General features: G+C 37.4%; 1 non-coding gene and 1 pseudogene across 1 annotated transcript; both read right to left on the bottom strand.

The window, feature by feature from the left end:
* Positions 1–9,745: 9,745 nt before the first annotated feature.
* LOC124973081 (coiled-coil domain-containing protein 138-like) overlaps positions 9,746–26,239 on the bottom strand; it is a 102,421-nt pseudogene continuing 85,927 nt past the window's right edge.
* On the bottom strand, positions 11,307–11,409 carry LOC124973087 (U6 spliceosomal RNA). Its single transcript, XR_007106611.1, has one exon. It is a non-coding gene; the product is annotated as a U6 spliceosomal RNA (small nuclear RNA).

The following is a 26,239-nucleotide window of genomic DNA, read 5'->3' as shown; positions in this document are numbered from 1 at the left end:
AGACTTTTTCCCTTAATGAAGGAATGCCTCAGGAACACAACCTGACCCTGTAAGTAAATCTAAACAGGTAAAGGGAAGTGGTGATTGTTCATGTGGTTCTGGGTCCAAGGACCAATATTTGCTGGCAGGAAAAAAATTCCAAATTCAATGTCCACCTGCCACTAGTTACTTTTGCAGCTCTTTCAAGATTCAAGGGAGTGAGATGTGGCTGAAAGTCATATCCAGGATCTCTCAGTCCCTCAACTGCAACATGGTTAGCACCAGCCCCATCAGCATTGTCCTCAGAAACCACTCCTCCAGGTCTGGTCACACCCATGATTTGACGAGTATGGTAAATTGCCTAGGATCCTAGCAACCACATGGCATGATGGTTGCTGACAGATCAGGGCAGGGGAGTGTGAAGCCCAGCACCCTGGGTTAGGTGCTCTTGAACTGGGTAACATCATACCCAGTCTGGTTGGTTGCATCTCTTTCTCCAGCCAGTCCTAACAGGAGACAGCTGCAACCTGGGGAGTTGGTTTTCCAAGAGGAGGTAGGGGGATGCTGTGATGGTTCATGAGGAGACAAGGGAGTCATTCACTCAGCATGTTGGAAGGAGGACAGTAGAGAACTGCCAGTCAAGAAGAGATGTTCTGTGCTCACTCCACCTGCCAGGGCCAACCACATTGGCTGCTGCCTTACAACTGGCCTTCAGTCAGAATTTGGCATGTCTTGATTTTTCCAGAGGTTCTTCAACTCACCTTCAGATGCAGAAATACTTAGTCAATCTCTGTTCACCCAAGGATTCATTCCCTTGACCACACTAGTTCCTATGTGTCACAAGGCCCCCTGAGAGATGACCAGGAGTCATATTACCAACCTCTGTAATATGCAGAACACAAATCAGTGGGTGAAACAAGGGCCTGGTCTTGGCATGATGAACACTTTTTCACACGGTATAATTCCAAAGGTGAGCATGCATTGTGCTGAAAGAGGAATGGCACAAAGCTTCAGGCTCAATATTCCTAAAAGAAGTGTAAGGACCTGTGGGGTCATGAAGTGCAGAAGGGTGTTGGTGCTGAAAACAAACTTCAGTGAAGGAACACTAACAAAATGGGCATTGTATAAGGTCTATATCCAATTTTTAGGACATTTCTTCAGCTTTAACACACTGTACAGGTACAGGAGGTAGTCAGTGTGAGACCATTCTGTGAGCAACCATCATGAATGACCCTAATTCCCCTTGCAAGGACATCAATGTCCTTGCCAATTCCTGGCTCTTTCCTGTAGCTTTCAAGTGATAGCTGATGATCTATATGCTGGTTTTTAGTTTTTCCAGCAAAAGGTCTCTGAGGAAAGGCTTTCATTAAACCATACCCTCTACTCCATTGACCTTCGATGTAAAAGACTTCACGTTGGGATATGAAGCACTGAAGCATGGCTCTTGAAATCAATAGTGCACCTCAATATCAGACATTTAGTCAAAACCATCCTGCTCAATAGTAAACATGAATACTCAAAATGGGAAAAACCTGAATATCAAAAGAGGACACTTTAAAGAACATCCAAAAGTGTGATAGGCCTTAGTGAGCAGGAAAAGTATATCCTCAAGCATTTTCAAATTTTAGCATTCTTTTTAATTCTTAAACTGCCTCTATACACCACCAACATGCCATGTGCTAGTGTCCCTGCTTTTCTTCTTTCAGTGTGACTTCTTTCAAATAGGGCTTCTTCTGTCATTCTTGACCCTGCAAAGCACAATCTACTCATTCCTAGGACCATGGTGCACATGGGAACACCATATCCTAAACCCAAAACTACACTGCATCTCTTCAGAACCTCCATCCAAGGTAACAACATTCTATAAAAGGGCTTCATTCCTCTTGACACTGGACCTCCAATGAACCTGGGAGACTAGGTTGCAAATTCTCCCAGTTCCTCCTGAATGCTATCAGCAGGAGCTAACCCATATGTATCCCCAAATCATAAAATTTTACTTCAGATTCATATGTGTGCTAGACAGACATTTGCTCTACCACTGGTCTATGTTCACAAACAGAACAGCAATTTAATAAAGTACTATTTTTAAGTTTCTAATGATTCAGTGTCCTGAAGTAGTGAAACATTTGTAGTTTTGTGAAGATGTTTCATCTTAAAGTCTCCATAACAACCATTGTTACCTATATTAGACCATGCCTTCCATGTGATTTTTACATATCAGTAGATGTCCCAAATAGTTGAGAAATTTTTCTTGCTATCCCACAGTTTAGTGAAAGAAAATCCCCCAGCTACTTAAAAAAATAAATAAAAAGAAAGGGGCTGGGGTTGTAGCTCAGTGATAGAGCTATTGTCTCACACATTTTAGGCACTAGGTTCAATCCTTATTACCATATAAAAATAAATAAATATTAAAAATATAAAGAAAAGAAAATGCCCCATTTTTAGGTTGTGCTTTATAGAAGGATTGTTGTATGCTTTATTCTCTCCCATAAGACCTTTTTATTGGTGGTCATAATTGATTGGATCAGGTTAAGGTTTTCTTACATAGTCAGACATTTTATAGGCCTGCCAATGACCTAGGTAATTTGATGATGCCAAAATGGGAGGCTGGTGATCATATCTCAGAAATTTGATGTAAGGATCCATGAGAGTCAGTCAGTAATTACTAGGAAGAGGGAATTGATATAAGAGGGAATTGAGGAATTGAGACAGATGTGATGGGGTACTTCCTACTGCTGAGGGCTGATGAGGCAATCCAGTTTTTAGGGTTGTGCTAGATCTTAGAGCTCTCCAGTCTCTGATGACTAACTGCAGCTTTCCTGGGTGGTACTGGGGAGTCATCTACTGATATTTCACTTTCATTTTTATCTCTTTCTGTCTTATGTGTTTCTTTCCCTGTCCCTTTCTTGAACAAGGGCCTGTTTCTTATAACTATTAAGGTCCATCCTCCTCTAGAACCTTCTAATTTCTGTATCTATACTACTAACTCAACTCTCACACATGCTTCATTTTTATCACCAGTTGTTTTCTGAGTATTTTCACTGAAATGACTTACTCTCATCTCTCCTTTAACATATTCTAAGAGAACTAATGATCTTTGTTTTTGTTAATGTTTTGGTGCTGAGGTTCTAACCCAGAACGTTGTGTGTGCTAATAAGCAATATCCCCAGCCCCAGAACTAATGATTTTTAACCTAAAATTCATAAACATTTCCTATTTTAGTTTTGTTTGTTTTTGTTCTTTTTGTTTTTGAAATAGGCATTGAACTCAGGGCACTTAACCACTGTATTTTATTTAGAAACAGGGTCTTCCTGAGTTCTTATGGCCTCACTAAAGTGCTGAGGCTGGTTTTGAACTTCCAATCCTCCTGCCTTACCTCCCAGCCACTGGGATTGCAGGCATGTACCACTGTTCCTGGCACCTATTTTATTTGTTAATATCACCATCTTCCCTTTTATTCAAATTAAAATTTTTAATATTATGTTTCATTCTCCATTTTCTTTGACACTTTTTTCAAGAAATGTTTAAAGAGTTTGAATAAAATTTGTCTATATAATACCTAGTGCTGACATTATTATTTTTTAGGTACGTCATAACATCTTATTTAGTGGTTGGCATATAGTGATTGATTCCTAATTTGAATTTGAATTGAATTATAAGGAGAATGAAGAACTATGCTAGAAAACAAACCAAGTTGAAACTGATTTTGGACTTCATTATTTTTCTAGTTCTTATTTTGATGAAAAAGTCTTGGTCAGACAACTGTGGATTCTTTTGATGAGTTTATTCAGATGTTTGCTCAAAGAATCATGGAAGATGCTCCACCTACTGACCTACAAGCTGGAGCTCAACATGCTAGTGGAGAAGTCGAAAAAGTGGTAAGATGATTATTCTAATAAGTTACGTGGATAGAAGATAGTTTGAAATTTCAACCCTGCTTACACTTGGCTTAAAGTTTAAAAGTCAGTGAGAGTTTTTAGCAGTGTACTTACAGCATCTTTAGTCAACTTCTAATTTATTCTTACTAGAGATATGTTTTGTAAGTAAGTCAAAACCATAATCGTTATGCAGATGGGGGTATTTAATATTTGGAAAGAAGCAACACAAAGATGAACAACTAAGAGAAGCAAGCCAGAAATAATTACTTTAGATAATTTTACTTTTTGCCTCTTTTTCCCCCCTTCCAGTTCTGGGGATTGAACCCAGGACCTTGTACATAATAGGAAGGCACTCGACACATGAGCTATTTATATTGAAACACTCTTTCTCATTGAAAAGGCTGTCTTCAAACCTGAAAACCATCCTGCCTTAGACTTCCAGATAGCTAGGATTACAGGCAGTGCCATCATGCCTGGATAAAAAGAAAGTGTTAGGAGGGCTTTTTCTCCTGATTTTTGTTTATTACATGGGATGCATTATCATAACAATATGAGACTAAAAAAAGGAAAATCACAAGCTGAACATGGGGGTGCCTGTCTGTAATCCTAGCTACTTCAGAGGCTGAGGCTGGAGGACCTCCAGTTTGAGCCCAGCCTGGGTAAGAAGGGGAGACCATTCTCAAAATACAAACAAAAGACAAAAAGGAAAATCATCAAAACTTATTAGCCTTTTTTATTTTTTCAATTCTTTGAAGTTTTATTCACATATGAGCATTTTTAAGCATTGTTAAAATTAGAACTTAAAATTATAAAATTGTTAAATGTATTATTTTAGTTTTATATAATGATTGCAAAGTCCAAAATAATGCATTGTCTATCCCCAGTTTTAGAAATGTAGAGAGGCAGCTGTGAAATAATGTTGGACTTTGATTAACAGGGAAAACTGTAAAGCAAAATGAGGTAGAGTTAGATAGTGGGAAAAGTGGTTATTTCTAGCCATTTCAGTCTTATTTCTCCATAGTTTATATTAAGAGGGCTGGTTTGTTCTGATTCTAAATGGACATGCTACACTAAATTTTGCTCTTAACAGCAAAAGTAATTGACTTTTCAGGGGCTGTGATGGAAAAAGGGACATAAGATTTCTTTTTTCTTGTTTTTCTTCATGGTTTATGCATAAGTAGAGAGATAATAGTATAACAGTATATTCAAAGTACCAGTAGAAGTGGTCTGTAAAACTTAGTTTTCAGAGATTTATAGAAAAGAAGAGCAGAGGAGAAAGAGGCTTAGGCATTTCCATAAGAAAATATTTGATGCATTTGGTCTGAGATTGGGATGGGAACCATAGCAATCAACCTCTAAATTATAGTTTATCTTCCCCCCACTTCCCACACCATAATACTAGGTACTTAGCCCAGGGCCTCACCTGTGCTGAGGCAAGTCCTCTACCACTGAGCTATATTCCCAGACCTTTTTATTCCATCTTGAGGTAGGGCCTTAATGAGTTGCCCAGGCAGCTTTTGTCTCAGTCACTCAAGTAGCTGGGATCACATATGTGTGTCACTGCACCCAGCTCAGTTTCTGCTTTAGATCTTACTTGGTAAGATGGAGCCAGATTATCAGAGAGTTTGGATAATGTGAGGAACTATTGAAAAATTATCAGAGAATATGCATAAAGCATTTTTAAGAAAGGTCACTTTGGAAATGGTATTTACTTTAAAGGGAAAGAGGTTGGAAGTAGTTGAAAATCTTAGAGTGGTCTAAGATAGTTTCCTAAATTAGATGATGGAAATAAGGAATGGAGGGATCTTCCCCTTGGTTCAATACTCCTACCAATTCTCTTCTCTTTATCTATTCCAGTTTGGGAGTCTTGGATATCAATAATTTTCCCTTAGTGAAGGATCTGCTTGGTCCCATCTTCTATGAGATTTAATGTAAAGAGAAATCCTGTATCTGTTTCTCTCTGAAGAGTTATATTCATGGATCTTGTTTAGTTAAGCAACAGATGTTTGAGAACTTTTTGTTTGTTTGTATTTTGCTGTGGGCTGAGCTATAGTCAGTCAGGATTGGAAATGTTTAATACTTTATACAGATTGAGAATGATTAGGATTTCTTTTTTGGTGTGTGTGTGTGTGTGTGTGTGTGTGTGTGTGTGTGTGTGTGTTTGGTACTGGGAATTTAACCCAAGGATGCTTTACCACTGAATTGTATCCCAAGTCTTTTAAAAATTTTCATACAATTTTGAGACAGGGTCTCACTAAGTTGCTTAGGAGTTTGCTAAGTTGCTGTCCTTGAACTTGCCATCCTCTTGTCTCAGCCTCCTGACTCACTGGGGCTATAGGCATGTGCCACTATGCCTGCCCTTTTATTTATTTTTTGGTTGTTTAATGGAAGAGCTAGGTTTATTTTTTCTAATATTGATTAGATTTGAGAAGTTCTAAATGTCAATTTATTTTTATTCTCTGGTCATTTTGTACTTTTGACCTTAACCAGAGAGGGGGTATGAAATTGTATAGATCATTAATAAAAATTATTTTGACAGTAATAAACCTGTAAGCAGTTTTTATGTACCTACAGCATAATACGTCATTTTATTTTTGCCTTAATAAAGCAATTAGGTGTAAAAATATACATATATGTAGTGTGTATGTTGACTTTGAAGAGTCCTTATATCAATAAATAGATTAATTTTGCCAATTTGAAGAGCTAAATTTACTTAAAATACTAATGTCAGTTATTAATGTCAGAATCAATAAAGTGTTTATGGGAAAATTTATTTTCCCTTTTCCTGTTTCTTGTTTAATTTTAGCCAATGTATTTGTTAAAATTTGAACAAATTTACCTCTCCAAACCTACCCATTGGGAAAGAGATGGTGCTCCTTCACCAATGATGCCAAATGAGGCCAGATTAAGAAATCTTACATAAGAAATATTTATTTTTTTGTCATCAGATGATACTGAAATAAAATTCAGAAAATATGTTAACCAGGTGAGGATTTATGTTTTAGCAAATACCCTACTATTGCTCAACTGTGATCTACTTCTATTTTCAAAGGTGTTCTGCTCTACTTTATGTTTACATAACAAAAACAGTCATTAAAGAAGGTGAAGAACAACTTCAGACTCAGCATCAGAAAACTTTTATAGGAAAAATTCCAATTATGTTGCATTCAACTTACTGCCTGTTGAATGGCTTAACAGATCATGATCTTTGTGAGTTAAATGAATGTCCCTTGGATCCTGGTGACTATTTTTTATTAATTGATCTGAAAAAGTTTAGTAACATTATTTTAAAACATTACAAAATAATAGTTAAAATTTAAATTATTAAATTTGAATTGAAAAAGTAGACTTTCATACATGGTAACCAGAAAGGAAATTTAAAATTATTATTATTTATAGTGTGACAGCTAAACTTAAGCTTTATTTAGATGAATATAATATAAACTAGCATTTCATCATTTGTTAGAGTTATATATTTTTACAAAGCATTTAATGAAAAATGGAGTTTGCAAAGTTTAATAATTGCTGTTTCTCTGTGAGGCTTTATGATGAAGTTAAATTAAGGTACACATTTCACTCTTTGTACTTCAATGAACTTATGCATGCAAGCTGTTGTTGCAGGAATTTAGGCCTATGAGCATGGCACCTCAAATCATGAGTATTTAGATCTTTAAAGGCTTCTCAACCAGATTCTTGTAAATGTCCATGTCTTGCTGGGCACAGTGGTACAGGACCATAATCCCAGCAATGTGGGGAGACTGAGGCAAGAGAATGGCAAGCTCAAGGTCAGCCTAAATAATTTAGCAACACTCTATCTCTAAATAAATAAATTAATTAAAAAAAGAACTGGGGATGTAGCTCAATGGTGGAGCACCCCTGGATTTTATCCATAGTACCAGGAAAAATAACAAAAATCCTGTCTTATTTCTATGATACAACTTTAAAAGAATGACAATGTATTGAGTTGTGATAGAAAGCATTTTATTTGTTTTGTTTAATAATATGCACTCTTTTCTTCTGTAAATAGACAATAGAGTCTTCTAGATAGTCCTGATGTGTTATCTTTATTAGTATTTCTCTATGTTAAAACAAGTGAATATAACTAAAGCATTAGTGGATTTGATTACAGAAACTCATTACTAGGCAAGAACAGGGTTGTAGTTATCTGTGACTGCTTTTAGTTATTGTTGAGTAATATTTTTTTAGGTTTATAGTTCAGCACCTTCACTTGTTAAAAAGATAACAATTAGTTACTTATATGAATATGGTTGACTTTTTTATTAGCAATTAATTCAGTGTTACAGATAAATAAAGATGCTAAAATGCAGGAATAAAGGGTAGGGTGTGGTGATGTACATTTGCACGTAGTCCCAGTTACTTTGGAGGCTGCAACAGGAGGGTCTTTTGAACCCTGGTGTTCAAGGCCAGCCTGGGCAACATAGCAAGACCCTATCTCTTTAGGAAAGCAAAAGAAAAACATCAGGATAAAGGATAAATGGGTAATAGTATAAATGACATGCTGAAGTCCTCTGAGGAATTTTAGTTGTACAAAGTTAGATATGGAAGGTAGTTCTGCTGTATTGGTCTATGTACAAAAGAGGATCTTATTATAGGCCTGGAAGAGTACATCTCACAAACACCAAGATAAAGTCCAGCAAGACTAAGGACCAGCTCTCATTAAAAAATGCCATGTAGGTAGAAAAACTTATGGGAAATAGAAGCCATTTCAGTCAAATTTGAGTTTTGACTCTACATGAAAGATAAATTGAAAGCCTCTAACTCATAATATTGGCCTTTGTCAGTCATTCAAATACTCTTTTGGAACCATGTAATCTACATTTTTAAGGCATACCTAATGCCCTTGGGGATTCCTGACTTTACTAAATTTTTATTAATAGTTGTGTTCAATGCTTTGATTCATGGTTCTGTTTATTAAGCAAAAGCACTAGTCATTATTTTGAGTGACTGTGAGATTGATTACATACCTTTTTCACTGGTATTTTATGTAAAGCATCAACCACTGTAATTTTTTCTTAAGTGGAAGCATGTCCTTGGGAATTTGATGCATGGCACTCATTCTCCAGCATCTTCCTTACTTAGGGAAGATAACTGTGGAGGAAAGAAGCATCTTTATTTCCTCCGGTAGTCTTTTATTTTTTCCCTAGTAGTTTCCATGACATCATAATTTCCTAAGATGACCAAGGGATTTGTAGCAAAGACACTGCTAGAAGTAGTCCAAATTCTGTACTGGGAGCCTTACTGTCTGTTGAGAAGATTCATACTCTCAGGAAATGTCACAGGCAACTTTTTTCAATTTAATTTTTTATATAGACACAATACCTTTATTTTTTATTTACTTTTTTTTGTGGTGCTGAGGATAAAAACCCAGTGTCTGACAACATGCTAAGCAAGTGCTCTACCACTGAGGTACAACCCCAGCCCTTGTGGTTAACTTTTGAAATATTGTTGAAGTTAAAAACTGGGTAGGTGCATATGCAGTTTGAGGGAAACCTTCATAGGTGATATTTTCTGAGTAACAACTAATTATCAAAGGTCAAATAAAATATTTATTAATCATTACTCAAAATAATACTTAGGTCATTCAGTTTCCCATATAATTTTGCTTTGAACTTTTAGGAAAAAACCTGAGTTCTCATTAATTCATTGGTTGTTTCTAAAACATCCAACTTCAACATTTACTTTAGTTCCCATTGAATGGGACCAGTGAATCTTTGGTCAGACTGTTCCAAAGAGATATGGAAAAGGAAGTACTTTCAGGCTGGCAAGACATTGGGTACCTTTGTCAGGTGTGTGTGTGTCTAATACTAAGAACAAAATTCTTGCCAGTTCTTGGTGCTCACCAGCACCCAGCCAGTTACTTCATGCTTTTATGGGCCACTCTGGGTCTCAACAGCCAGGTTGTCCTGGTCACCAGACAAGATTACTGTCCTTTGAACTCCATACTGACCCCTTTGTACCTGCAAAAACACAAGAAAAGGCAGTTATCTGCATCAAAACATCAACTTGGAAATGGCTAAATTGCCAGAATTGCACATGGTCATCAGACGTTCTCATTGGGTTAAAACCAGCACTTTACCTACTTGTTCCATTTCCCCAAATATTTACAAAACAGAGGTCCTCTTCTATTTCCTCTTTTCCCAATATTTATAAAACATAGGTCCTCTTATATTTTCTCTATTTTGCTCTAAGCAGCATGTTTTAACCAAAACTACTGTACTTCTCTATAAGCTTGGGGAATGCACGAGGTTAGCCTTTTCTGCCACTGGCTGCTATCACTCACCCAGACCCTTAGAAATTCTCCTCAGTGCTGGGCCATTCTTGCCCAACAGGCCATGTTAGATTAACTCTCACTCAGTGCTAGTTTGATTTTTGGGGACCTTGGGAATCTTCCTATAATAGCCTAATAAATGGATAAACAGTGGCTCGAGTCCAAAGTAGTTCTATACTTTGTTCTGAGGGCTAAGTATTCACATGATTTACAGAAGACCTGAGGTCAAAAGTCCTGTCAAATATGTGGTGCTATCCTTGTTCTCTTATGACAAAACTTGCTGCCTATTTCTGTGCATGTCATGAGGAGATTCAAAAGATGGGTTAAGAGTAAATTCAGTTGGTGTAAGGTCAATAATGAATACCATCCTTACTTTCTCCTTCATCTTAATGTTCACTATATAAGCTTTGGAAAACACAAGAAATTGTAGTCCCTCTACATGTACTCCTTAGCAACTCAGTTACAGAGTACAAAAATTTTAAGGTTTAAAAAAAATACAGAAAGTGATGTTTGTTCATTCTATACTAGACCTCTTTTAAGAACCAAGTGATTGTTTATTGTTAGTATCTTTGTAATTAGGAAGGATTTACAATTTCAGAGAGGTAGTTTTCTTTTAAGTTTCTTCTATGCCAAAGCCATTGTTAATTTTTTAAATGGAATTTTCTCACATTGATTAGAGAAAAACAGGTAATTCAATATCTTTCTCTTATGAATGCTTATAAAGACAAAATTGATAACTTGTATGTTTTTCCTTTAGTTCTCCAAATAGCTGGCAGAAACTGTTTGTTAGCAGGTTTTGAATTACTTACTTAAAAATGGTCTTGGGGCTGAGGGTAGAGCTCAGTGGTAGAGTGCTTGCTTAGCAGGTGCAATGACTGAAGTGTGGCCCCCAGCAAATGCAACACAACAGGCACGTGTGCACACACACACACACACACACACACACACACACACACACAGACAAATAATGGATCTTAATAAGTTGGGATAAGTAATAATTTGATTCAGTGGTTAAAGTATTATCTCTGGCTTTTATTTATAAAATCCCAGAATTGTATAAACTTTTGGTGGTGGATTTGTTTTTGAGAAATATCTTTATTTTAATGCTTTGGGAAAGTGAAGATAAAAAGCATGTATTTTCATATTTTTATTAACTGATTAAAAATATGGAATGCTTCATGAATATGTGTGTAATCCTAGTACAGGGCCATGCTAATCTCTGTAGCATTCCAATTTTAGTATATGTGCTGCCAAAGCAAGCACTTGTATAAAGGTTTTGTGTATGACCAAAACAAAACACTATAGCAAAGATATACTGGATCTTAGCAACTGAGTAGTTGATTCCTGCCATTGCAAACTGGTGAATATTGTCTTCTTCAAAAACTTGCTGATGATATAACCCCATGAGCATACTCATCAGAAGGAGTTAACCTATGAGTTCCTGTGAGTTGACTCACATCAAGGAACACCTCCTCTTAATAAATTCAGGTGACCGGGTAAGCACTGCTAACTTTGACCACAGCTCCATGCTGAAAGTCTGATTGGAAAAGTCTTGCATGTCCAACTGGTACTTTTTCAAATGTGCCAATTCACTTGATGAAAAGAGGAGGAAAAGTTGAGATCAGTGAGGGATAGCATATTCAAAAGAGCTTTTTAATTTTTATTTCTTTTTCCCTGAGCTGCATGGGATTCAAACCACAGTCCTTCATTATGCTAGACAAATGCTCTACAAAATGACCTATTTCTTCAGCACTGGAGGAACCCCTTTTAGGTACCCGCTAGATCCTCTATGGATCTGAGTCTCTGAAATTCCATGCAGATAAAACAACCCTAGACAAAGCCAAATAATTTCTAACGCATTCTTCATTTTTCTTTTCCCAGTAATCCTGCAAGGAACATTTTGTGCACGTCATGACCCACAATCTAGGGGTAGGTCATGAGGGGAAAACTTTATCCCTGTCTATTGAAGGAGGAAAAGGGTTGTAGCTTATCATTGAGCATAAAATGATGTCAGTGAGCATGGAGGCCAGGGGGCAAGAAAGGCAGGCATATGTTGTAATTAGAATAGGCTCAGGTTGTTAGTATGAATGTCATCTAACCTGTGGATAAGAGCAGACTATCTATACCAATCTACACATGTTACCATGTCTTCTTGAGCTATTCATGCAATGGAAAGAGGATGGGCTGGGGGCTATTAACCCTTCTCCTTTCGGGTCACTTGCCATGCTCTCAGCTGGAGTAGTCAGGGAATAAAATTGACTTAAATGGTTCTCAGCTTTCCTGCTCATCAGCACTTGGTAGCATGGAATGAGAAAAGTACTATCCTCTTGAGTTTACACTTGACAGATTAGATTGAGGCACTCCCAGAGGGCTGCTGATTTTTGGAGTTCTAAGTGGAAAGTTTCAGCATCAGACACCAAGTTCTGCATAGATATTTTCTTAGCTGAAGTCTACTCTGGAGAGATCAGATAGACATACCCCTACAGCCTGGCTGATATCTGTCACTGCTGTGTGTCTGGATCTTGGAAACTTACCAATATTTCTACTTAGAGGATGGAGTGACCAAACATCTCATTTGGTGGGGGTGGGGGTTATATCAAATCCTGCGCAGTACACTCACACAATGTGACCTTCCAAGGTCCAGTTCTCACAAGCAATCACTTGTTCCCATTCAATCTCCCAACCTCTTCAACTGGTTGTCCTCACTACCAGACTCAAAAGGAAAACAGGCTGCACTCCCTTCTGTATCTCATTGTGTGTAATCTTCTCTGTGCCTATATCAATAGCATTCCACCAGGGTCACCCTGGGCCACATGGTAGGCACTTTACTGTTTTCACAGCAGTGAACTCAGTTGTGACCTCCACAAGATGGCTCTCTGCCACAGGCCTCTGCTCACAAGTTGAGAAATGTGGATTACTTGTGAGTTAAGTTCAGACTGCCTTTCTGCTCTACAGCTGTTTTTCTTTTTTGCCAAATATGACCACTATGTTTTTCTCTTTTCCTTTGTGTAATAACCCACAATGCCTGCCTGCCAGGCCTTGGTATTGTCACTGCCATCAGGCAGAATGCTGATGTATCCTTTCTTGAACTCTATGACAAAGATCAAACTTTCTGGGTCTCTTCATGTCTTTCTAACAGTGAACTCCCTCAGTCACTTGCCTGGTTGTGTAGCTGTTCTTCAGCTGCTTCGATTCTGAGTCACAGGGAAGCTAAAAAGTATATTTCCCATATATGCTGCCATCTAAGCTTTTTAAAACTTTAAAAAAATAGAGTATATTCTTTAGTTATTAAAAATAAATCTTCTTACTCTGTTTCCTTATAAGGAAATTTCCCCATATAAAAATTTTATACTGAGAAATCATGTTGTATGTACATGGACTAGAAAGTGTAATGACTAGAAACAGTGTGCATTAGATTGGTGCTTTGTTGGAAATAGCATATGTATAATTTTATTAGATTATTCTTGTTTCAATTTCCTTAATAAAAAGATCACAGAAAGAGAAAAAAGGCAAGAAGGGAAGAAATGATGTTACCCACATCAAGGAAAATTAACTGCCAATGAAAAATGTTAGTTATGCCAACTAAGAAATAAGGACATGTCTTATAAATAAGTTCTAGGTCTACAGGACACACTTAATGCATGCATCAGAGTCCAAAATATTTGATGATTCTTTGGCATCTTTAAATTTATTACTTTTTCTTATCTGTGTTCCACAACAGAATTTATTTTATTTATTTTATTTTTTTTCTTTCTTTTTTTTATTGTAAACAAATGGGATACATGTTGTTTCTCTGTCTATACATGGCATAAAGGCATACCATTTGTGTAATCATAAAATTACATAGGGTAATGTTGTTTGATTCATTCTGCCTTTTTTCCCTTCCCCCCTCCCCTCCCCTCCTACCCCTCCCCTCCATCTACACAGTCCTTCCTTCCTCCATTCCTGCCCCCCTACCTAAACCCAACTCCAACCCCAACACTAACCCTTCCCACCCTCCATTATGTGTCATCATCCACTTATTAGCGATATCATTCTTCCTTTGGTATTTTGAGATTGGCTTATCTCACTTAGCATGATATTCTCCAATTTCATCCATTTGCCTGCAAATGCCATGATTTTATCATTCTTTATGGCTGAGTAATATTCCATTGTATATATATACCACATTTCCTTTATACATTCATCAATTGAAGGACATCTAGGTTGGTTCCACAATCTGGCTATTGTGAACTGAGCAGCTATGAACATTGATGTGGCTGTATCTCTGTAATATGCTGATTTTAAGTCCTTTGGATATAGGCCAAAGAGTGGGATAGCTGGGTCAAACGGTGGTTCCATTCCAAGTTTTCTAAGGAATCTCCACACTGCTTTCCAGAGTGGCTGCACTAATTTGCAGCCCCACCAGCAATGTAAGAGTGTACCTTTCTCCCCACATTCTCGCCAACACCTGTTGTTGCTTGTATTCTTGATAATCGCCATTCTAATTGGGGTGAGATGGAATCTTAGGGTGGTTTTGATTTGCATTTCTCTTATTACTAGAGATGTTGAACATTTTTCTATATGTTTTTTGATTGCTTGTATATCTTCTTCTGTGAAGTGTCTATTCATTTCTTTAGCCCATTTGTCAATTGGATTATTTACATTCTTGGTGTAGAGTTTTTGAGTTCTTTATAGATTCTGGAGATTAGCGCTCTATCTGAAGTATGATTGGCAAAGATTTTCTCCCACTCTGTAGGCTCTTTTTTCACATTGCTGATAGTTTCCTTTGCTGAGAGAAAGCTTTTTAGTTTGAATCTATCCCAGTTATTAATTCTTTCTTTTATTTCTTGTGCTATGGGAGTCCTGTAGAGGAAGTCTGGTCCTAAGCCGACATGTTGAAGCTCTGGACCTACTTTTTCTTCTATAAGATGCAAGGTCTCTGGTCTGATTCCGAGATCCTTAATCCATTTTGAGTTTAGTTTCGTGCATGGTGAGAGATATGGGTTTAGTTTCATTCTGTTGCATATGGATTTCCAATTCTCCCAACACCATTTGTTGAAGAGGCTATCTTTTCTCCATTGCATATTTTTGGCCCCTTTGTCTAGTATGAGAATATTGTATTTATTTGGGATTGTGTCCGTGTCCTCTATTCTGTACCATTGATCCACCTTTCTATTTTGGTACCAATACCATGCCGTTTTTGTTACTATTGCTTTGTAGTAGAGTTGAAGATCTGGTATTGCGATACCCCCTGCTTCACTCTTTCTGCCAAGGATTGCTTTAGCTATTCTGGGTTTTTTATTCTTCCAGATGAATTTCATAATTTCTTCCTCTATTTCTGTAAGGTACATTATTGGGATTTTAATTGGAATTGCATTGAATCTGTATAGCACTTTTGATAGTATGGCCATTTTGACAATATTAATTCTTCCTATCCAAGAACATGGGAGATCTTTCCATCTTCTGAGGTTTTCATTAATTTCTTTCTTTAGTGTTCTATAGTTCTCATTGTAGAGGTCTTTCACCTCTTTTGTGAGATTGATTCCCAAATACTTTATTTTTTTCGAACCTATTGTGAATGGGGTAGTTTTCCTAATTTCTCTTTCTGAAGAGTCATCGCTTATGTATAAAAATGCCTTAGATTTATGTGCATTGATCTTATATCCCGCTACTTTACTGAATTCACTTATGAGATCTAACAGTTTTCTGGTGGAATTTCCTGGTTCCTCTAAGTATACCATTATATCATCAGCAAATAGGGATAGTTTGAGTTCTTCTTTTCCTATTCATATCCCTTTAATTTCTTTGGTCTGTCTAATTGCTCTGGCTAGAGTTTCAAGGATGATATTGAATAGAAGTTGTGAAAGAGGGCATCCCTGCCTTGTTCCAGTTTTTAGAGGGAATGCTTTCAGTTTTTCACCATTTAGAATGATATTAGCCATGGGTTTAGCGTAGATGGCCTTTACAATGTTAAGGAATGTTCCCACTATCCCTAATTTTTCTAGTGTTTTAAGCTTGAGGGGGTGCTGTATTTTATCAAATACTTTTTCTGCATCTATCAAAATAATCATGTGATTCTTGACTTTAAGGTTATTGATATGGTGAATGACATTTATTGATTTCCTGATGTTGAACCAACCTTGCATCCCTGGGATGAAACCCACTTGATCATGGTGCACTATCTTTTTAATATGTTTTTGTATGCGATTTGCTAAAATTTTGTTGAGAATTTTTGTGTCGATGTTCATTAAGGATATTGGTCTGTAATTTTGTTTCCTTGATATGTCTCTGTCTGATTTAGGAATCAGGGTAATATTGGCTTCATAGAATGAGTTTGGGAGAGTTCCCTCCTCTTCTATTTTCTGGAATACTTTGAGAAGTATTGGAATGAGCTGTTCTTTAAAAGTTTTGTAGAATTCGGCTGAGAACCCATCTGGTCCTGGACTTTTCTTTTTTGGGAGGCTTTTGATGACTCCTTCTATTTCATTACTTGAAATTGGTCTATTTAAATTGTGTATGTCCTCCTCGTTCAGTTTAGGCAATTCATATGTCTCTAGAAACCTGTTGATGTCTTCGAAATTTTCTATTTTGTTGGAGTATAGACTTTCAAAATAGCTTCTAATTATGTTTTGTATTTCAGTCGTGTCTGTTGTGATATTTCCTTGTTCATTCCAAATTTTAGTGATTTGGGTTTTCTCTCATCTTCTCTTTGTTAGTGTGGCTGAAGGTTTATCAATTTTGTTTATTTTTTCCAAGAACCAACTATTTATTTTGTCAAGTTTTTGTATTGTTTCTTTCGTTTCAATTTCGTTGATTTCAGCTCTCAGTTTAAGTATTTCCTTTCTTCTACTACTTTTGGTGTTGGTCTGTTCTTCTTTTTCTAGGGCTTTGAGCTGTAGTGTTAGGTCATTTATTTTTTGAGTTTTACTTCTTTTATTAAATGCGCTCCTAGAAATAAATCTTCCTCTAAGTACTGCTTTCATAGTGTCCCAGAGATTTTGATATGATGTTTCTTTGTTCTCGTTTACCTCTAAGAATTTTTTAATTTCCTTCCTAATATCTTCTGTTATCCATTCATCATATAGTAGCATATTGTTTAATCTCCAGGTGTTGGAGTAGTTTCTGTTTTTTACTCTTTCATTAATTTGTAACTTCAATCCATTATGATCTGATAGAATACAAGGTAGTGTCTGTATCTTTTTGTATTTGCTGACATTAGCTTTGTGGCATAATATATGGTCTATTTTAGAGAAGGATCCATGTGCTGCTGAGAAGAAAGTGTATTCGCTCTTGGTTGGATGGTATATTCTATAAATGTTGGTTAAGTCTAAATTATTGATTGTGTTATTGAGATCTATAGTTTCTTTGTTCAATTTTTGTTTGGAAGATCTCTCCAGTGGTGAAAGAGGCATGTTAAAATCACCTAGTATTATTGTGTTATGGTCTATTTGGTTTCTAAAATTGAGAAGGATTTGTTTAACATACATGGATGAGCCACTGTTTGGGGCATAGATGTTTATGATTGCTATATCTTGCTGATTTATGGTTCCCTTAAGCAGTATGAAATGTCTTTCTTTATCACTTCTGACTAACATTGGCTTGAAGTCCACATTATCTGAAATGAGGATGGATACTCCAGCTTTTTTGCTGAGTCCATGTACATGGTATGTTTTTCCCCATCCTGTTACCTTTAGTCTATGGGTATCTCTTTCTATGAGGTGAGTCTCTTGCAGGCAACATATTGTTGGATCTTTCTTTTTAATCCAATCTGCCAGTCTATGTCTTTTGATTGATGAATTCAGGCCATTAACATTCAGGGTTATTATTGAGATATGATTTGTATTCCCGGTCATTTGGTTCATATTTAAAATTTTTGACACATCTTGGTTCCTCCTTTATTTGACAGTTCCTTTAGGATAATTCCTCCCTTTGCTGATTGTTTCTTTGTGTTTTATCTCTTCCTCATGAAATATTTTGCTGAGAATGTTCTGTAATGCTGGCTTTCCTTTTGTAAATTCTTTTAGCATTTGTTTATCATGGAATGATTTTATTTCATCGTCAAATTTGAAGGTAAGTTTTGCTGGGTATAAGATTCTTGGTTGGCATCCATTTTCTTTCAGAGCTTGAAAAATGTTGTTCCAGGCCCTTCTAGCTTTTAGGGTCTGGATTGAAAAATCTGCTGATATCCGTATTGGCTTCCCCCTGAATGTAATTTGGTTCTTTTCTCTCACAGCCTTTAAAATTCTGTCTTTATTTTGTATGTTATGTATTTTCATTATAATGTGCCTTGGTGTGGGTATGTTGTAATTTTGTGTATTTGGAGTCCTATAAGCCTCTTGGACTTGATTTTCCATTTCATTCTTCAGATTTGGGAAATTTTCTGATATTATTTCTTCAAATAGATTGTTCATTCCTTTGGTTTGTTTCTCTAAGCCTTCCTCAATCCCAATAATTCTCAAATTTGGCCTTTTCATGATATCCCATAGTTCTTGGAGATTCTGTTCATGATTTCTCACCATCTTCTCTGTTTGTTCAACTTTGTTTTTGAGGTTAAATATTTTGTCTTCAATATCTGAGGTTCTGTCTTCCAGCTGTTCTATCCTATTGGTTATGCTTTCTATGGAGTTCTTAATTTGGTTTATTGTTTCCTTCGTTTCAAGGATTTCTGTTTGTTTTTTTTTCAATATCTCTCTTTATTGACATGATCTTTTGCTTCCTGAATTTGCTCTGTTAACTGTCGATTGGTGCGATTGTTCAATGCCTGCATTTGCTCTTTCATCTCATCGTTTGCTTCCCTAATCATTTTAATTATGTACATTCTGAACTCCCTTTCTGTCATTTCTTCTGCCATGCTGTCGTTGGATTTTATTAATGTAACATCTAGATTTGTTTGGGGCATTTTCTTCCCTTGTTTTCTCATATTGTTCAGGAATCAGTGGGTCATTAAGATATTGCAGATTTCCTCTATCAACTTATAATGTCCCTGAAGATTGCTAGTATATCCCCTCTTATCCTTCAGTAGCTGGAAGTCTTGGAGTAGGTTGATAATCCAGAGCTCCAGGAAAAAGCTGCCTCTCTAGGGGTGGTGACCCTCAGGTGGCGTATATTCCCTGCTAGTGGGCAGAGGTGCCTCCACTTGTTGACCAATGGTCATCTAATGGGGAACTAGACTGTGGGCTGAGGCCAGGTCTGTTTGTGCCTGTGTCTCTGGTTTTACCGTCCCTGTGGGAAAACCTCCCCTGGCCGGGCAGACTCACTCGGTGGGGACGTCTCGCTGGTCAGTTGCCCTCCCAGAGGTTCCCCTCAATCTACAACTACCACCTGGGCTAGGCTGTGTTCCTCTGCAATGATCCCAGGGGCCCGGACCTACGTCCTGGGCCTGGGAGCCTCACCCTTCGCAGGCGAGTCTCCTTAGGCTGCCTCTCCCAGAGAATCTGCCCGCTGAACTGGAAACTTCACTCCGCCCCTAGGTGTGTCTCTGTGCGGCTCTTCCAGCAAGAAGTCACCTAGCTCCTGGGACTCTTCTCTGCACCAATCGCCTGGCTATGCAGCCCCTCCTCTGAGCCACCACCTGGAGCCCTGTACAATAGCTCCGAGACCCAGAGACCCGCCACACACCTCCTCCTCCAGACAGCCGCCCGGTTTCCAAAGCAGTCACTAGGAGTGCAAACAACTCACTTCGGGTCTCCTCCTCCCGCCAACCACCCGTAGCCCTAGGTAGTCACTCCAAGTCCAAGTGACCCACCCTGTTCCTCCTCCTCCTCTTCGGGGTAGCCCCCCGGGTGTTCAGGAGTGGTGGCTCCGAGACCAAGTGACTCACCATGCTCCTCCTGCAGGCAGGCCACCGGTGTTCAGGAGCAGTCACTTTTAGTCCAATCAACTCACCACTCGCCTCCTCCTCTGGCAACCACCTGCGGCTCTGATGCAGTCACTCCCAGACCAAGTGTCCCACCGCTCTCCTCCTCCAGGCAGGCCACCAGTGTTCTGGAGCAGTTGTTCTAAGTTCAAACAGCTCACCACGCAGCTCCTCCTCTGGCAACCGCCTGTGGCTCTGATGCAGTCACTCCTAGACCAAGCATCCTGCCGCGCTCCTCCTCTTCCTCCGGGCAGTCCCCCGGTGTTCAGGAGTGCTCGCTCTGAGTTCAAACAGCTCACCACGCAGCTCCTACTCTGGCAACCACCTGTGGCTCTGATGCAGTCACTCCTAGACCAAGCGACCTGCCGGGCTTCTCCTCTTCCTCCGGGCAACCCCCCAGTGTTCAGAAGCGGTCATTCTGGGTCTAAACAGCTCACCACGCAGCTCCTCCTCAGGCAGCTGCCCAGAGCCCCAGCGGTTGCTCGAGTCCAAGCGCTGTGCTGAGCCGCCTCCTCTACAATGATCCCAGTGGTCCGTGTTTACCGCTCCAGCGGGGGGAGGGGCGTCTCGCCGAGCAACTCTACTTCACAAATTCCCTGCGTTCCGGGGCTACCGCCACATCCGGGACGCCTCCTCAACAGGAGAGACTCACCCGGCGGCTCTGAGTTGGTCCCAAGTCTCTCACTATCTCCTCTTTTGAATCTTGCGTCCTGGAGCAATGTGAAATGCAGCTGCCCTCTAGTCCGCCATCTTGGCCCCCCTCCACAACAGAATTTAAACAGAAGAAATCAAAAATATTTCTATGCAACATCTCCAAAGGTTTTCTTGCATTTAGGTATTTTAAATAAATAAACATGCCTGAATGTTCAAATACACAACTGTATGTAGGAAACAAGAACTTAACAGGCTGCTTTTTCCCAATGGGTAACTAAAAGCAAGAAAAAAAAGCTTGGCATCTCTGCCTCCATTGTCTCTTCTATCACCTTAAACCTTAGATCAGCTCTGCAAACAGGCATACTATTCACTTAAGGAGTTTTTAAAAATCTGGTAATACAAGTTTGATTATCCTTCAGCTTATCTAACCTATCCCATCTCTTCCAAGACTGGGGAGACCAATAAAAGAACAAAGGTAATGTGAACAGTCTGTTAACTGCTGATTTCTGTGCAATCCTGTTTCAGTCCCTCAGAATGGTACCAAAGAGTCTCCAGTCATTATTCTTAATGTTCCAGAAACAGACAAATCACAATGAGACTGATTTATTCTTGAGGTTCACAGAACCAATTCTGAGATAATGACCAACCAGACCAATTTGACCAAGACTATCCAATTATGCATACCTCCTATTTTCTGCCCCAAATTTTCTTCTATTTGAACCTAAAGCTCATATCAATATCCTCAAAGGCAGGCTGGTCTTTGATTCCGCTTGTCCTTCTGATTTGGCTCTATTGATTAAATTGTCTGTCTCCATTACTTTTTCCCATTTGACTTCTGGAGTGAGTGGCCATCTAATTTTTTGGAACTCCTTGAAGTTAGGACCCCTATGGCCTAAATCTCTGGTAACAAACCTAGGATCCAACCATGTGAAAGAAAAGAAAAGAAAGAAAAAGAAAAGAGAAAGATAAAGGTAACCAACATCACAAAAACCATTTACAGCAAAAAAAAATTAGGAAGTCAAAGTTCACAGGAAGTAAATGTGCATATTTTTGAGTGTTTTTATTCTAGAATTTTTTTAAAAATTAGCAAATAAAATTGTATTATTTATGTTGTAGAACATGATGCTTTGGAATATGTATACAATATGGAATGGTTAAATCAAGGCCCCTCTCTGGAGATGGTGTGGACCTCACACAAACTAGACATATACTCTTACCATTGAGTTTTATCCCCACACTGCATAAACCAAGCTCATTAACATATATGTCACATATATTTTTGGGCAGTGTGGTGAGAGCAGTTAAAATTTTCTCTCAGCAATTTTTAAGTACATAGTACATTGTTATTAGTATATTCATCACATTATACAACAAAACTAAATATATTCCTAAGTGAAATTTTGTATATTTTGACCAATATCTCCCTAATACCCACAAAGACTATTTTTTCCATATTTGCAGTTTTCCAAGTATCTATTACTTTTATAGTAAAAATGAATTTCACTTTTTAAAAAAGTCTGCAAAATATACTCAAATATACAGTTGTCATTTAAGAGTAGCATGGTTACATAGACAAGGCAATTTCTAGGCCACAGGAGAAAATAAACTAAATACAACTTAAACCCCCGTTTTTGAACTAAGACTGACAAGAAAAGGAAAGTATTCTTTGTAACAAAATTACTCAAACTCATATATAGTTAAACCTAGAAAAGTAAATAAGTTTTCAAACACTGACAAAAAAAGAAACCACAAAGTAATTTTCCAAAAGCAACATCACAAACTTATTACAAGTTATATACCCATACTAAAAGTAGACAAAATCAGAAGCCCTCAACCTTAAAAAAAAGTGCTGATAACATATATAGCTAGATAAATCAAGGTGTAAATTTTAATTTATATTCCAAGAAATGTTTTTAGCACCTTTTGAAAATCAACAATTTTACATTTGATGATATTTCTCATAACTGAATTGATACATCTGGGAGAGGGACACAAGAGAAGAGAAAAAAATCACTCTGAAGGATCACTAATAAGATTAACTCAAAACCTTCTGCTGAGCTGGGCAGAGCACTTGCCTAGCATTTGTGAGACATTGAGTACAATATTCAGCACCACACATAAATAAATAAAATAAATGTCCATCAACAATTTCAAAAAAAGCCGACTGCTTCTAGTGTGGTGAATGGTCAGTCTTTTTACATTTCCAATTCAATACAGATATCGCATTTACACATGTCATTCAAAAACTATTAGAAAATTTTAAAATGGCATAGAAAATATGAATTCATATGTTTAATTATTATGACATAATAGAGAAATTACTATCAAATTAATCCACAGGTTTTCCAAAACCTTCAGTTTATGTACTGACCTACTGCATCTCCAGTACACTGAAACCTCTTCCTGGTGGGGGCAGGGGTGGAGCACTGCCAACATGACACTCACTCACAGCTGATACCCAGTGCTCACTAGTTAGACAACATCAGCCACCTGCAAATAAACTCCACTGAGATTTCTTTTCCCACAAATTTTCTTTCTGTATAATCAAATAAAATTTTATGTGAAAATTATGCAAAGTGAAATGAGTTTCCAGTCTCAAACCTAGACAAACAAAACAAAACTTAAAAAACAATAGCCCAACTGGAAATCCATATGCAGCAAAATGCAACTAAACCCGTACCTCTCACCCTGCACAAATCTCAACTCAAAATAGATCAAGGTTCCAGGAACTAGACCACAGACCTTGCAACAAATAGAAGAAAAAGTAGGTTCAAATCTTCATCATGTTGGCTTAGGATCAGACTTCCTTAACAAGACTCCCAAAACACAAGAAATAAAAGCAGGAGTCAATAAATGGTATAGATTCAAACCAAAAAGCTTTTTCTCAGCAAAGAAAACAATCAACAATGTGAACAGAGAGCTTACAGAGTGGGAGAAAATCTGCCACACACACTTCAGATAGAGCACTAATATCCAGAATTCATAAACAACTCAAAAAAATTTACACCAAGAATACAAATAACCCAATCAATAAATGGGCTAAATAAATGAGCAGATACTTCACAGAAGATCTATAATCAACAGATATATAAAAATGCTCAACATCTCTAGTAATAAGAGAAACGCAAATCAAAACCACCCTAAGATTTCATCTCACCCTAATTAGAATGTCTATTATCAAGAATACCAGCAACAATAGGTGTTGGTGAGGATGTGGGGAAAAAGGTACACTTATACATTGCCAGTAGGGTTGCAAATTGGTGCAGCCACTCTGGAAAGCAGTGTGGAGATTCCTTAGAAGACTTGGAATAGAATCACCATTTGACCAAGTTATCCCATTCCTTAGCCTATACCCGAAGTACATAAAATCAGCATACTACAGTGACACAGACACATCAATGTTTATCATAGCTCAATTCACAATAGCTAGATTGTGGAACCAACCCTAGATGCCCTTCAATAGTTGCATAGATAAAGAATCTGTGCCATATGTACACAATGGAATATTATTCAGGAATAAAGAAGAATAAAATTATGGCATTTACAGGTAAATGGATGCAGTTGGAGAATACATGCTAGGTGAAATACGCCAATACCAAACACCCAAAGGCCAAAGGATTTCTCTGATAAGTGGATGATGATACATAATGGAGGGTGGGGGGATATAAGGGAAGAATGGATGAAGGGTGGATTGTGTAGAGGAAAATGAGTGAGGAGGGGACAGGGGGAAGTAAGGATAATAAAATGAGACATCATTACCCTATGTACATGTATGTTTACACAAACAGTGTGACTCTACTTTGTGTACAACCAGAGATATGAAAGTTGTACTCTATGAGTGTACAATGAATCAAAATAATAATAATAAAAAAGCCCAGGAAATACTTACTCCATTTTGATCTATTCCTTTAAGTAACAAATATCAGGTACTAGATTTCCATTTAAAAAGGGGACTATATAAGGCAAATAAATATGCTTCAGTCAGATATCAAAGATTTGCCACTTCTGATATACTAAAACTTTGTTACTAAACTAACTATAGCATTTTCATAGAAATCAGCAGTAGAAAATTGTTTACTGAACTTGAGTAAGAATTGGTTTTGAGGGTAACCTGAACAAAGGTAAACAAAACAAACACAAAAAGCTGAACACCTGTTGATTAATACAATTTCTCTAAATGTGAAATTGTAATGCCACAGTCATCTTACCTAGGTAGGTCAACTATTTAATAAAATTATATTTAATTTTCCCTTCACAATAACAAGAATGAGTTAATCTACTGGATATATTCAAAAAGATTTGTTTCCAAAACATAAACATTTGAGTCTGGTAGAATTTTTTTACCTCATTAAAACAAAAACTTTCTGCAAAGCAGTTGTAAATCTAGTCACATAAACAAGTAATCTTAGTAATCTTTAAACTTTTTGTTCTACTTTTTACATTAGTAATCTGAGATACTAATCTCCAAGATTACTCATCCAGGTAGTCAGATCCTGAACTATAAATCTAATATTTGAACAATAACAATGGCTATATATATTGATAAAATATATCACAAAACAAATGATATTTTGGAGCAGGAGAAAAAACAAACCTTGGAAATCCAATTATACTCCTGTGGTAGAATAAACCTCATATATAGAGGCAAAGACTCAGTTTTACATTGCATATTGTGGGTACCCTGAAAAAGTTACCCAATTGTTTTAGGCTTCAGTTTCCCTAACAGGCCTACTTCAAAGAAAAGCAGGACTATATACAGAAATGAATTGAAAATGTGAAGTCATACATCAAATGTGCATACACATGTTTTCTACTCAACCACTAGAGAGCTAACCACAGCAGCATCAAATTCAAAGGTCACTTACTATCAGGAGGGGCAATGACATTCTCATTTGAGATTCCACCTCTGGAAGGCATAAACATTTTATTTTTAGAAGTATTGTAAAGGAAATAGAACACTACAAATGAAAAAGAATTATTTAAGCAAAATGGCTACTTGTCACATGTCAAGAGGTTACAGGAGATTCAAAGAGCAATATCCAATTAAATCATTTATGTTCCGAATTTCTATGTAATATGTGTTAAATAGAAAAGTTACAAGATGAAACTCACAGACCATAAAAATATCACAAATGCAAGCTAAACAGATTAGCCACATATACCGCCAAAATATTGCTGCCCTGCTCTCAATTCTTCCAAGAAAACAGTAAAGAAGAACAGGCAAGAACAGGTACAACTCTCTGTCATTATTCTCACTTTAGCTAAAGATATATTTGATAATCTCACTCCCCTGGAGAAAACAAGGATTATATGATTAGATCTGTTAGGACAACAGGACTAAAGAGAATAGAGAAATAGGCTCAAATCTGTAACATTTGCCGTGTACCCATAAACAAATGACAACTAGAAATTGTGCTATTAATGAACATCAAGACAAAGGTTTAGAAATTTTTTTAAAGATTTTTTTAGTTGTTGATGAACATTTATTTGTTTTTTTTTAGTTGTAGGAACACAATATCTTTATTTTATTTAATTTTATATGGTGCTGAGAACCAAATCCAGTTCCTCCTCACACAAACTAGGCAAGTGCCCTACCACTGA

The sequence above is a fragment of the Sciurus carolinensis genome (assembly GCF_902686445.1).
Source record: "Sciurus carolinensis chromosome 14 unlocalized genomic scaffold, mSciCar1.2 SUPER_4_x, whole genome shotgun sequence".
In the NCBI taxonomy this organism is placed as follows: Eukaryota; Metazoa; Chordata; class Mammalia; order Rodentia; family Sciuridae; genus Sciurus; species Sciurus carolinensis.
Note: the sequence above shows the minus strand (reverse complement) of the source record. Positions and strands in the feature narration are given on the sequence as shown.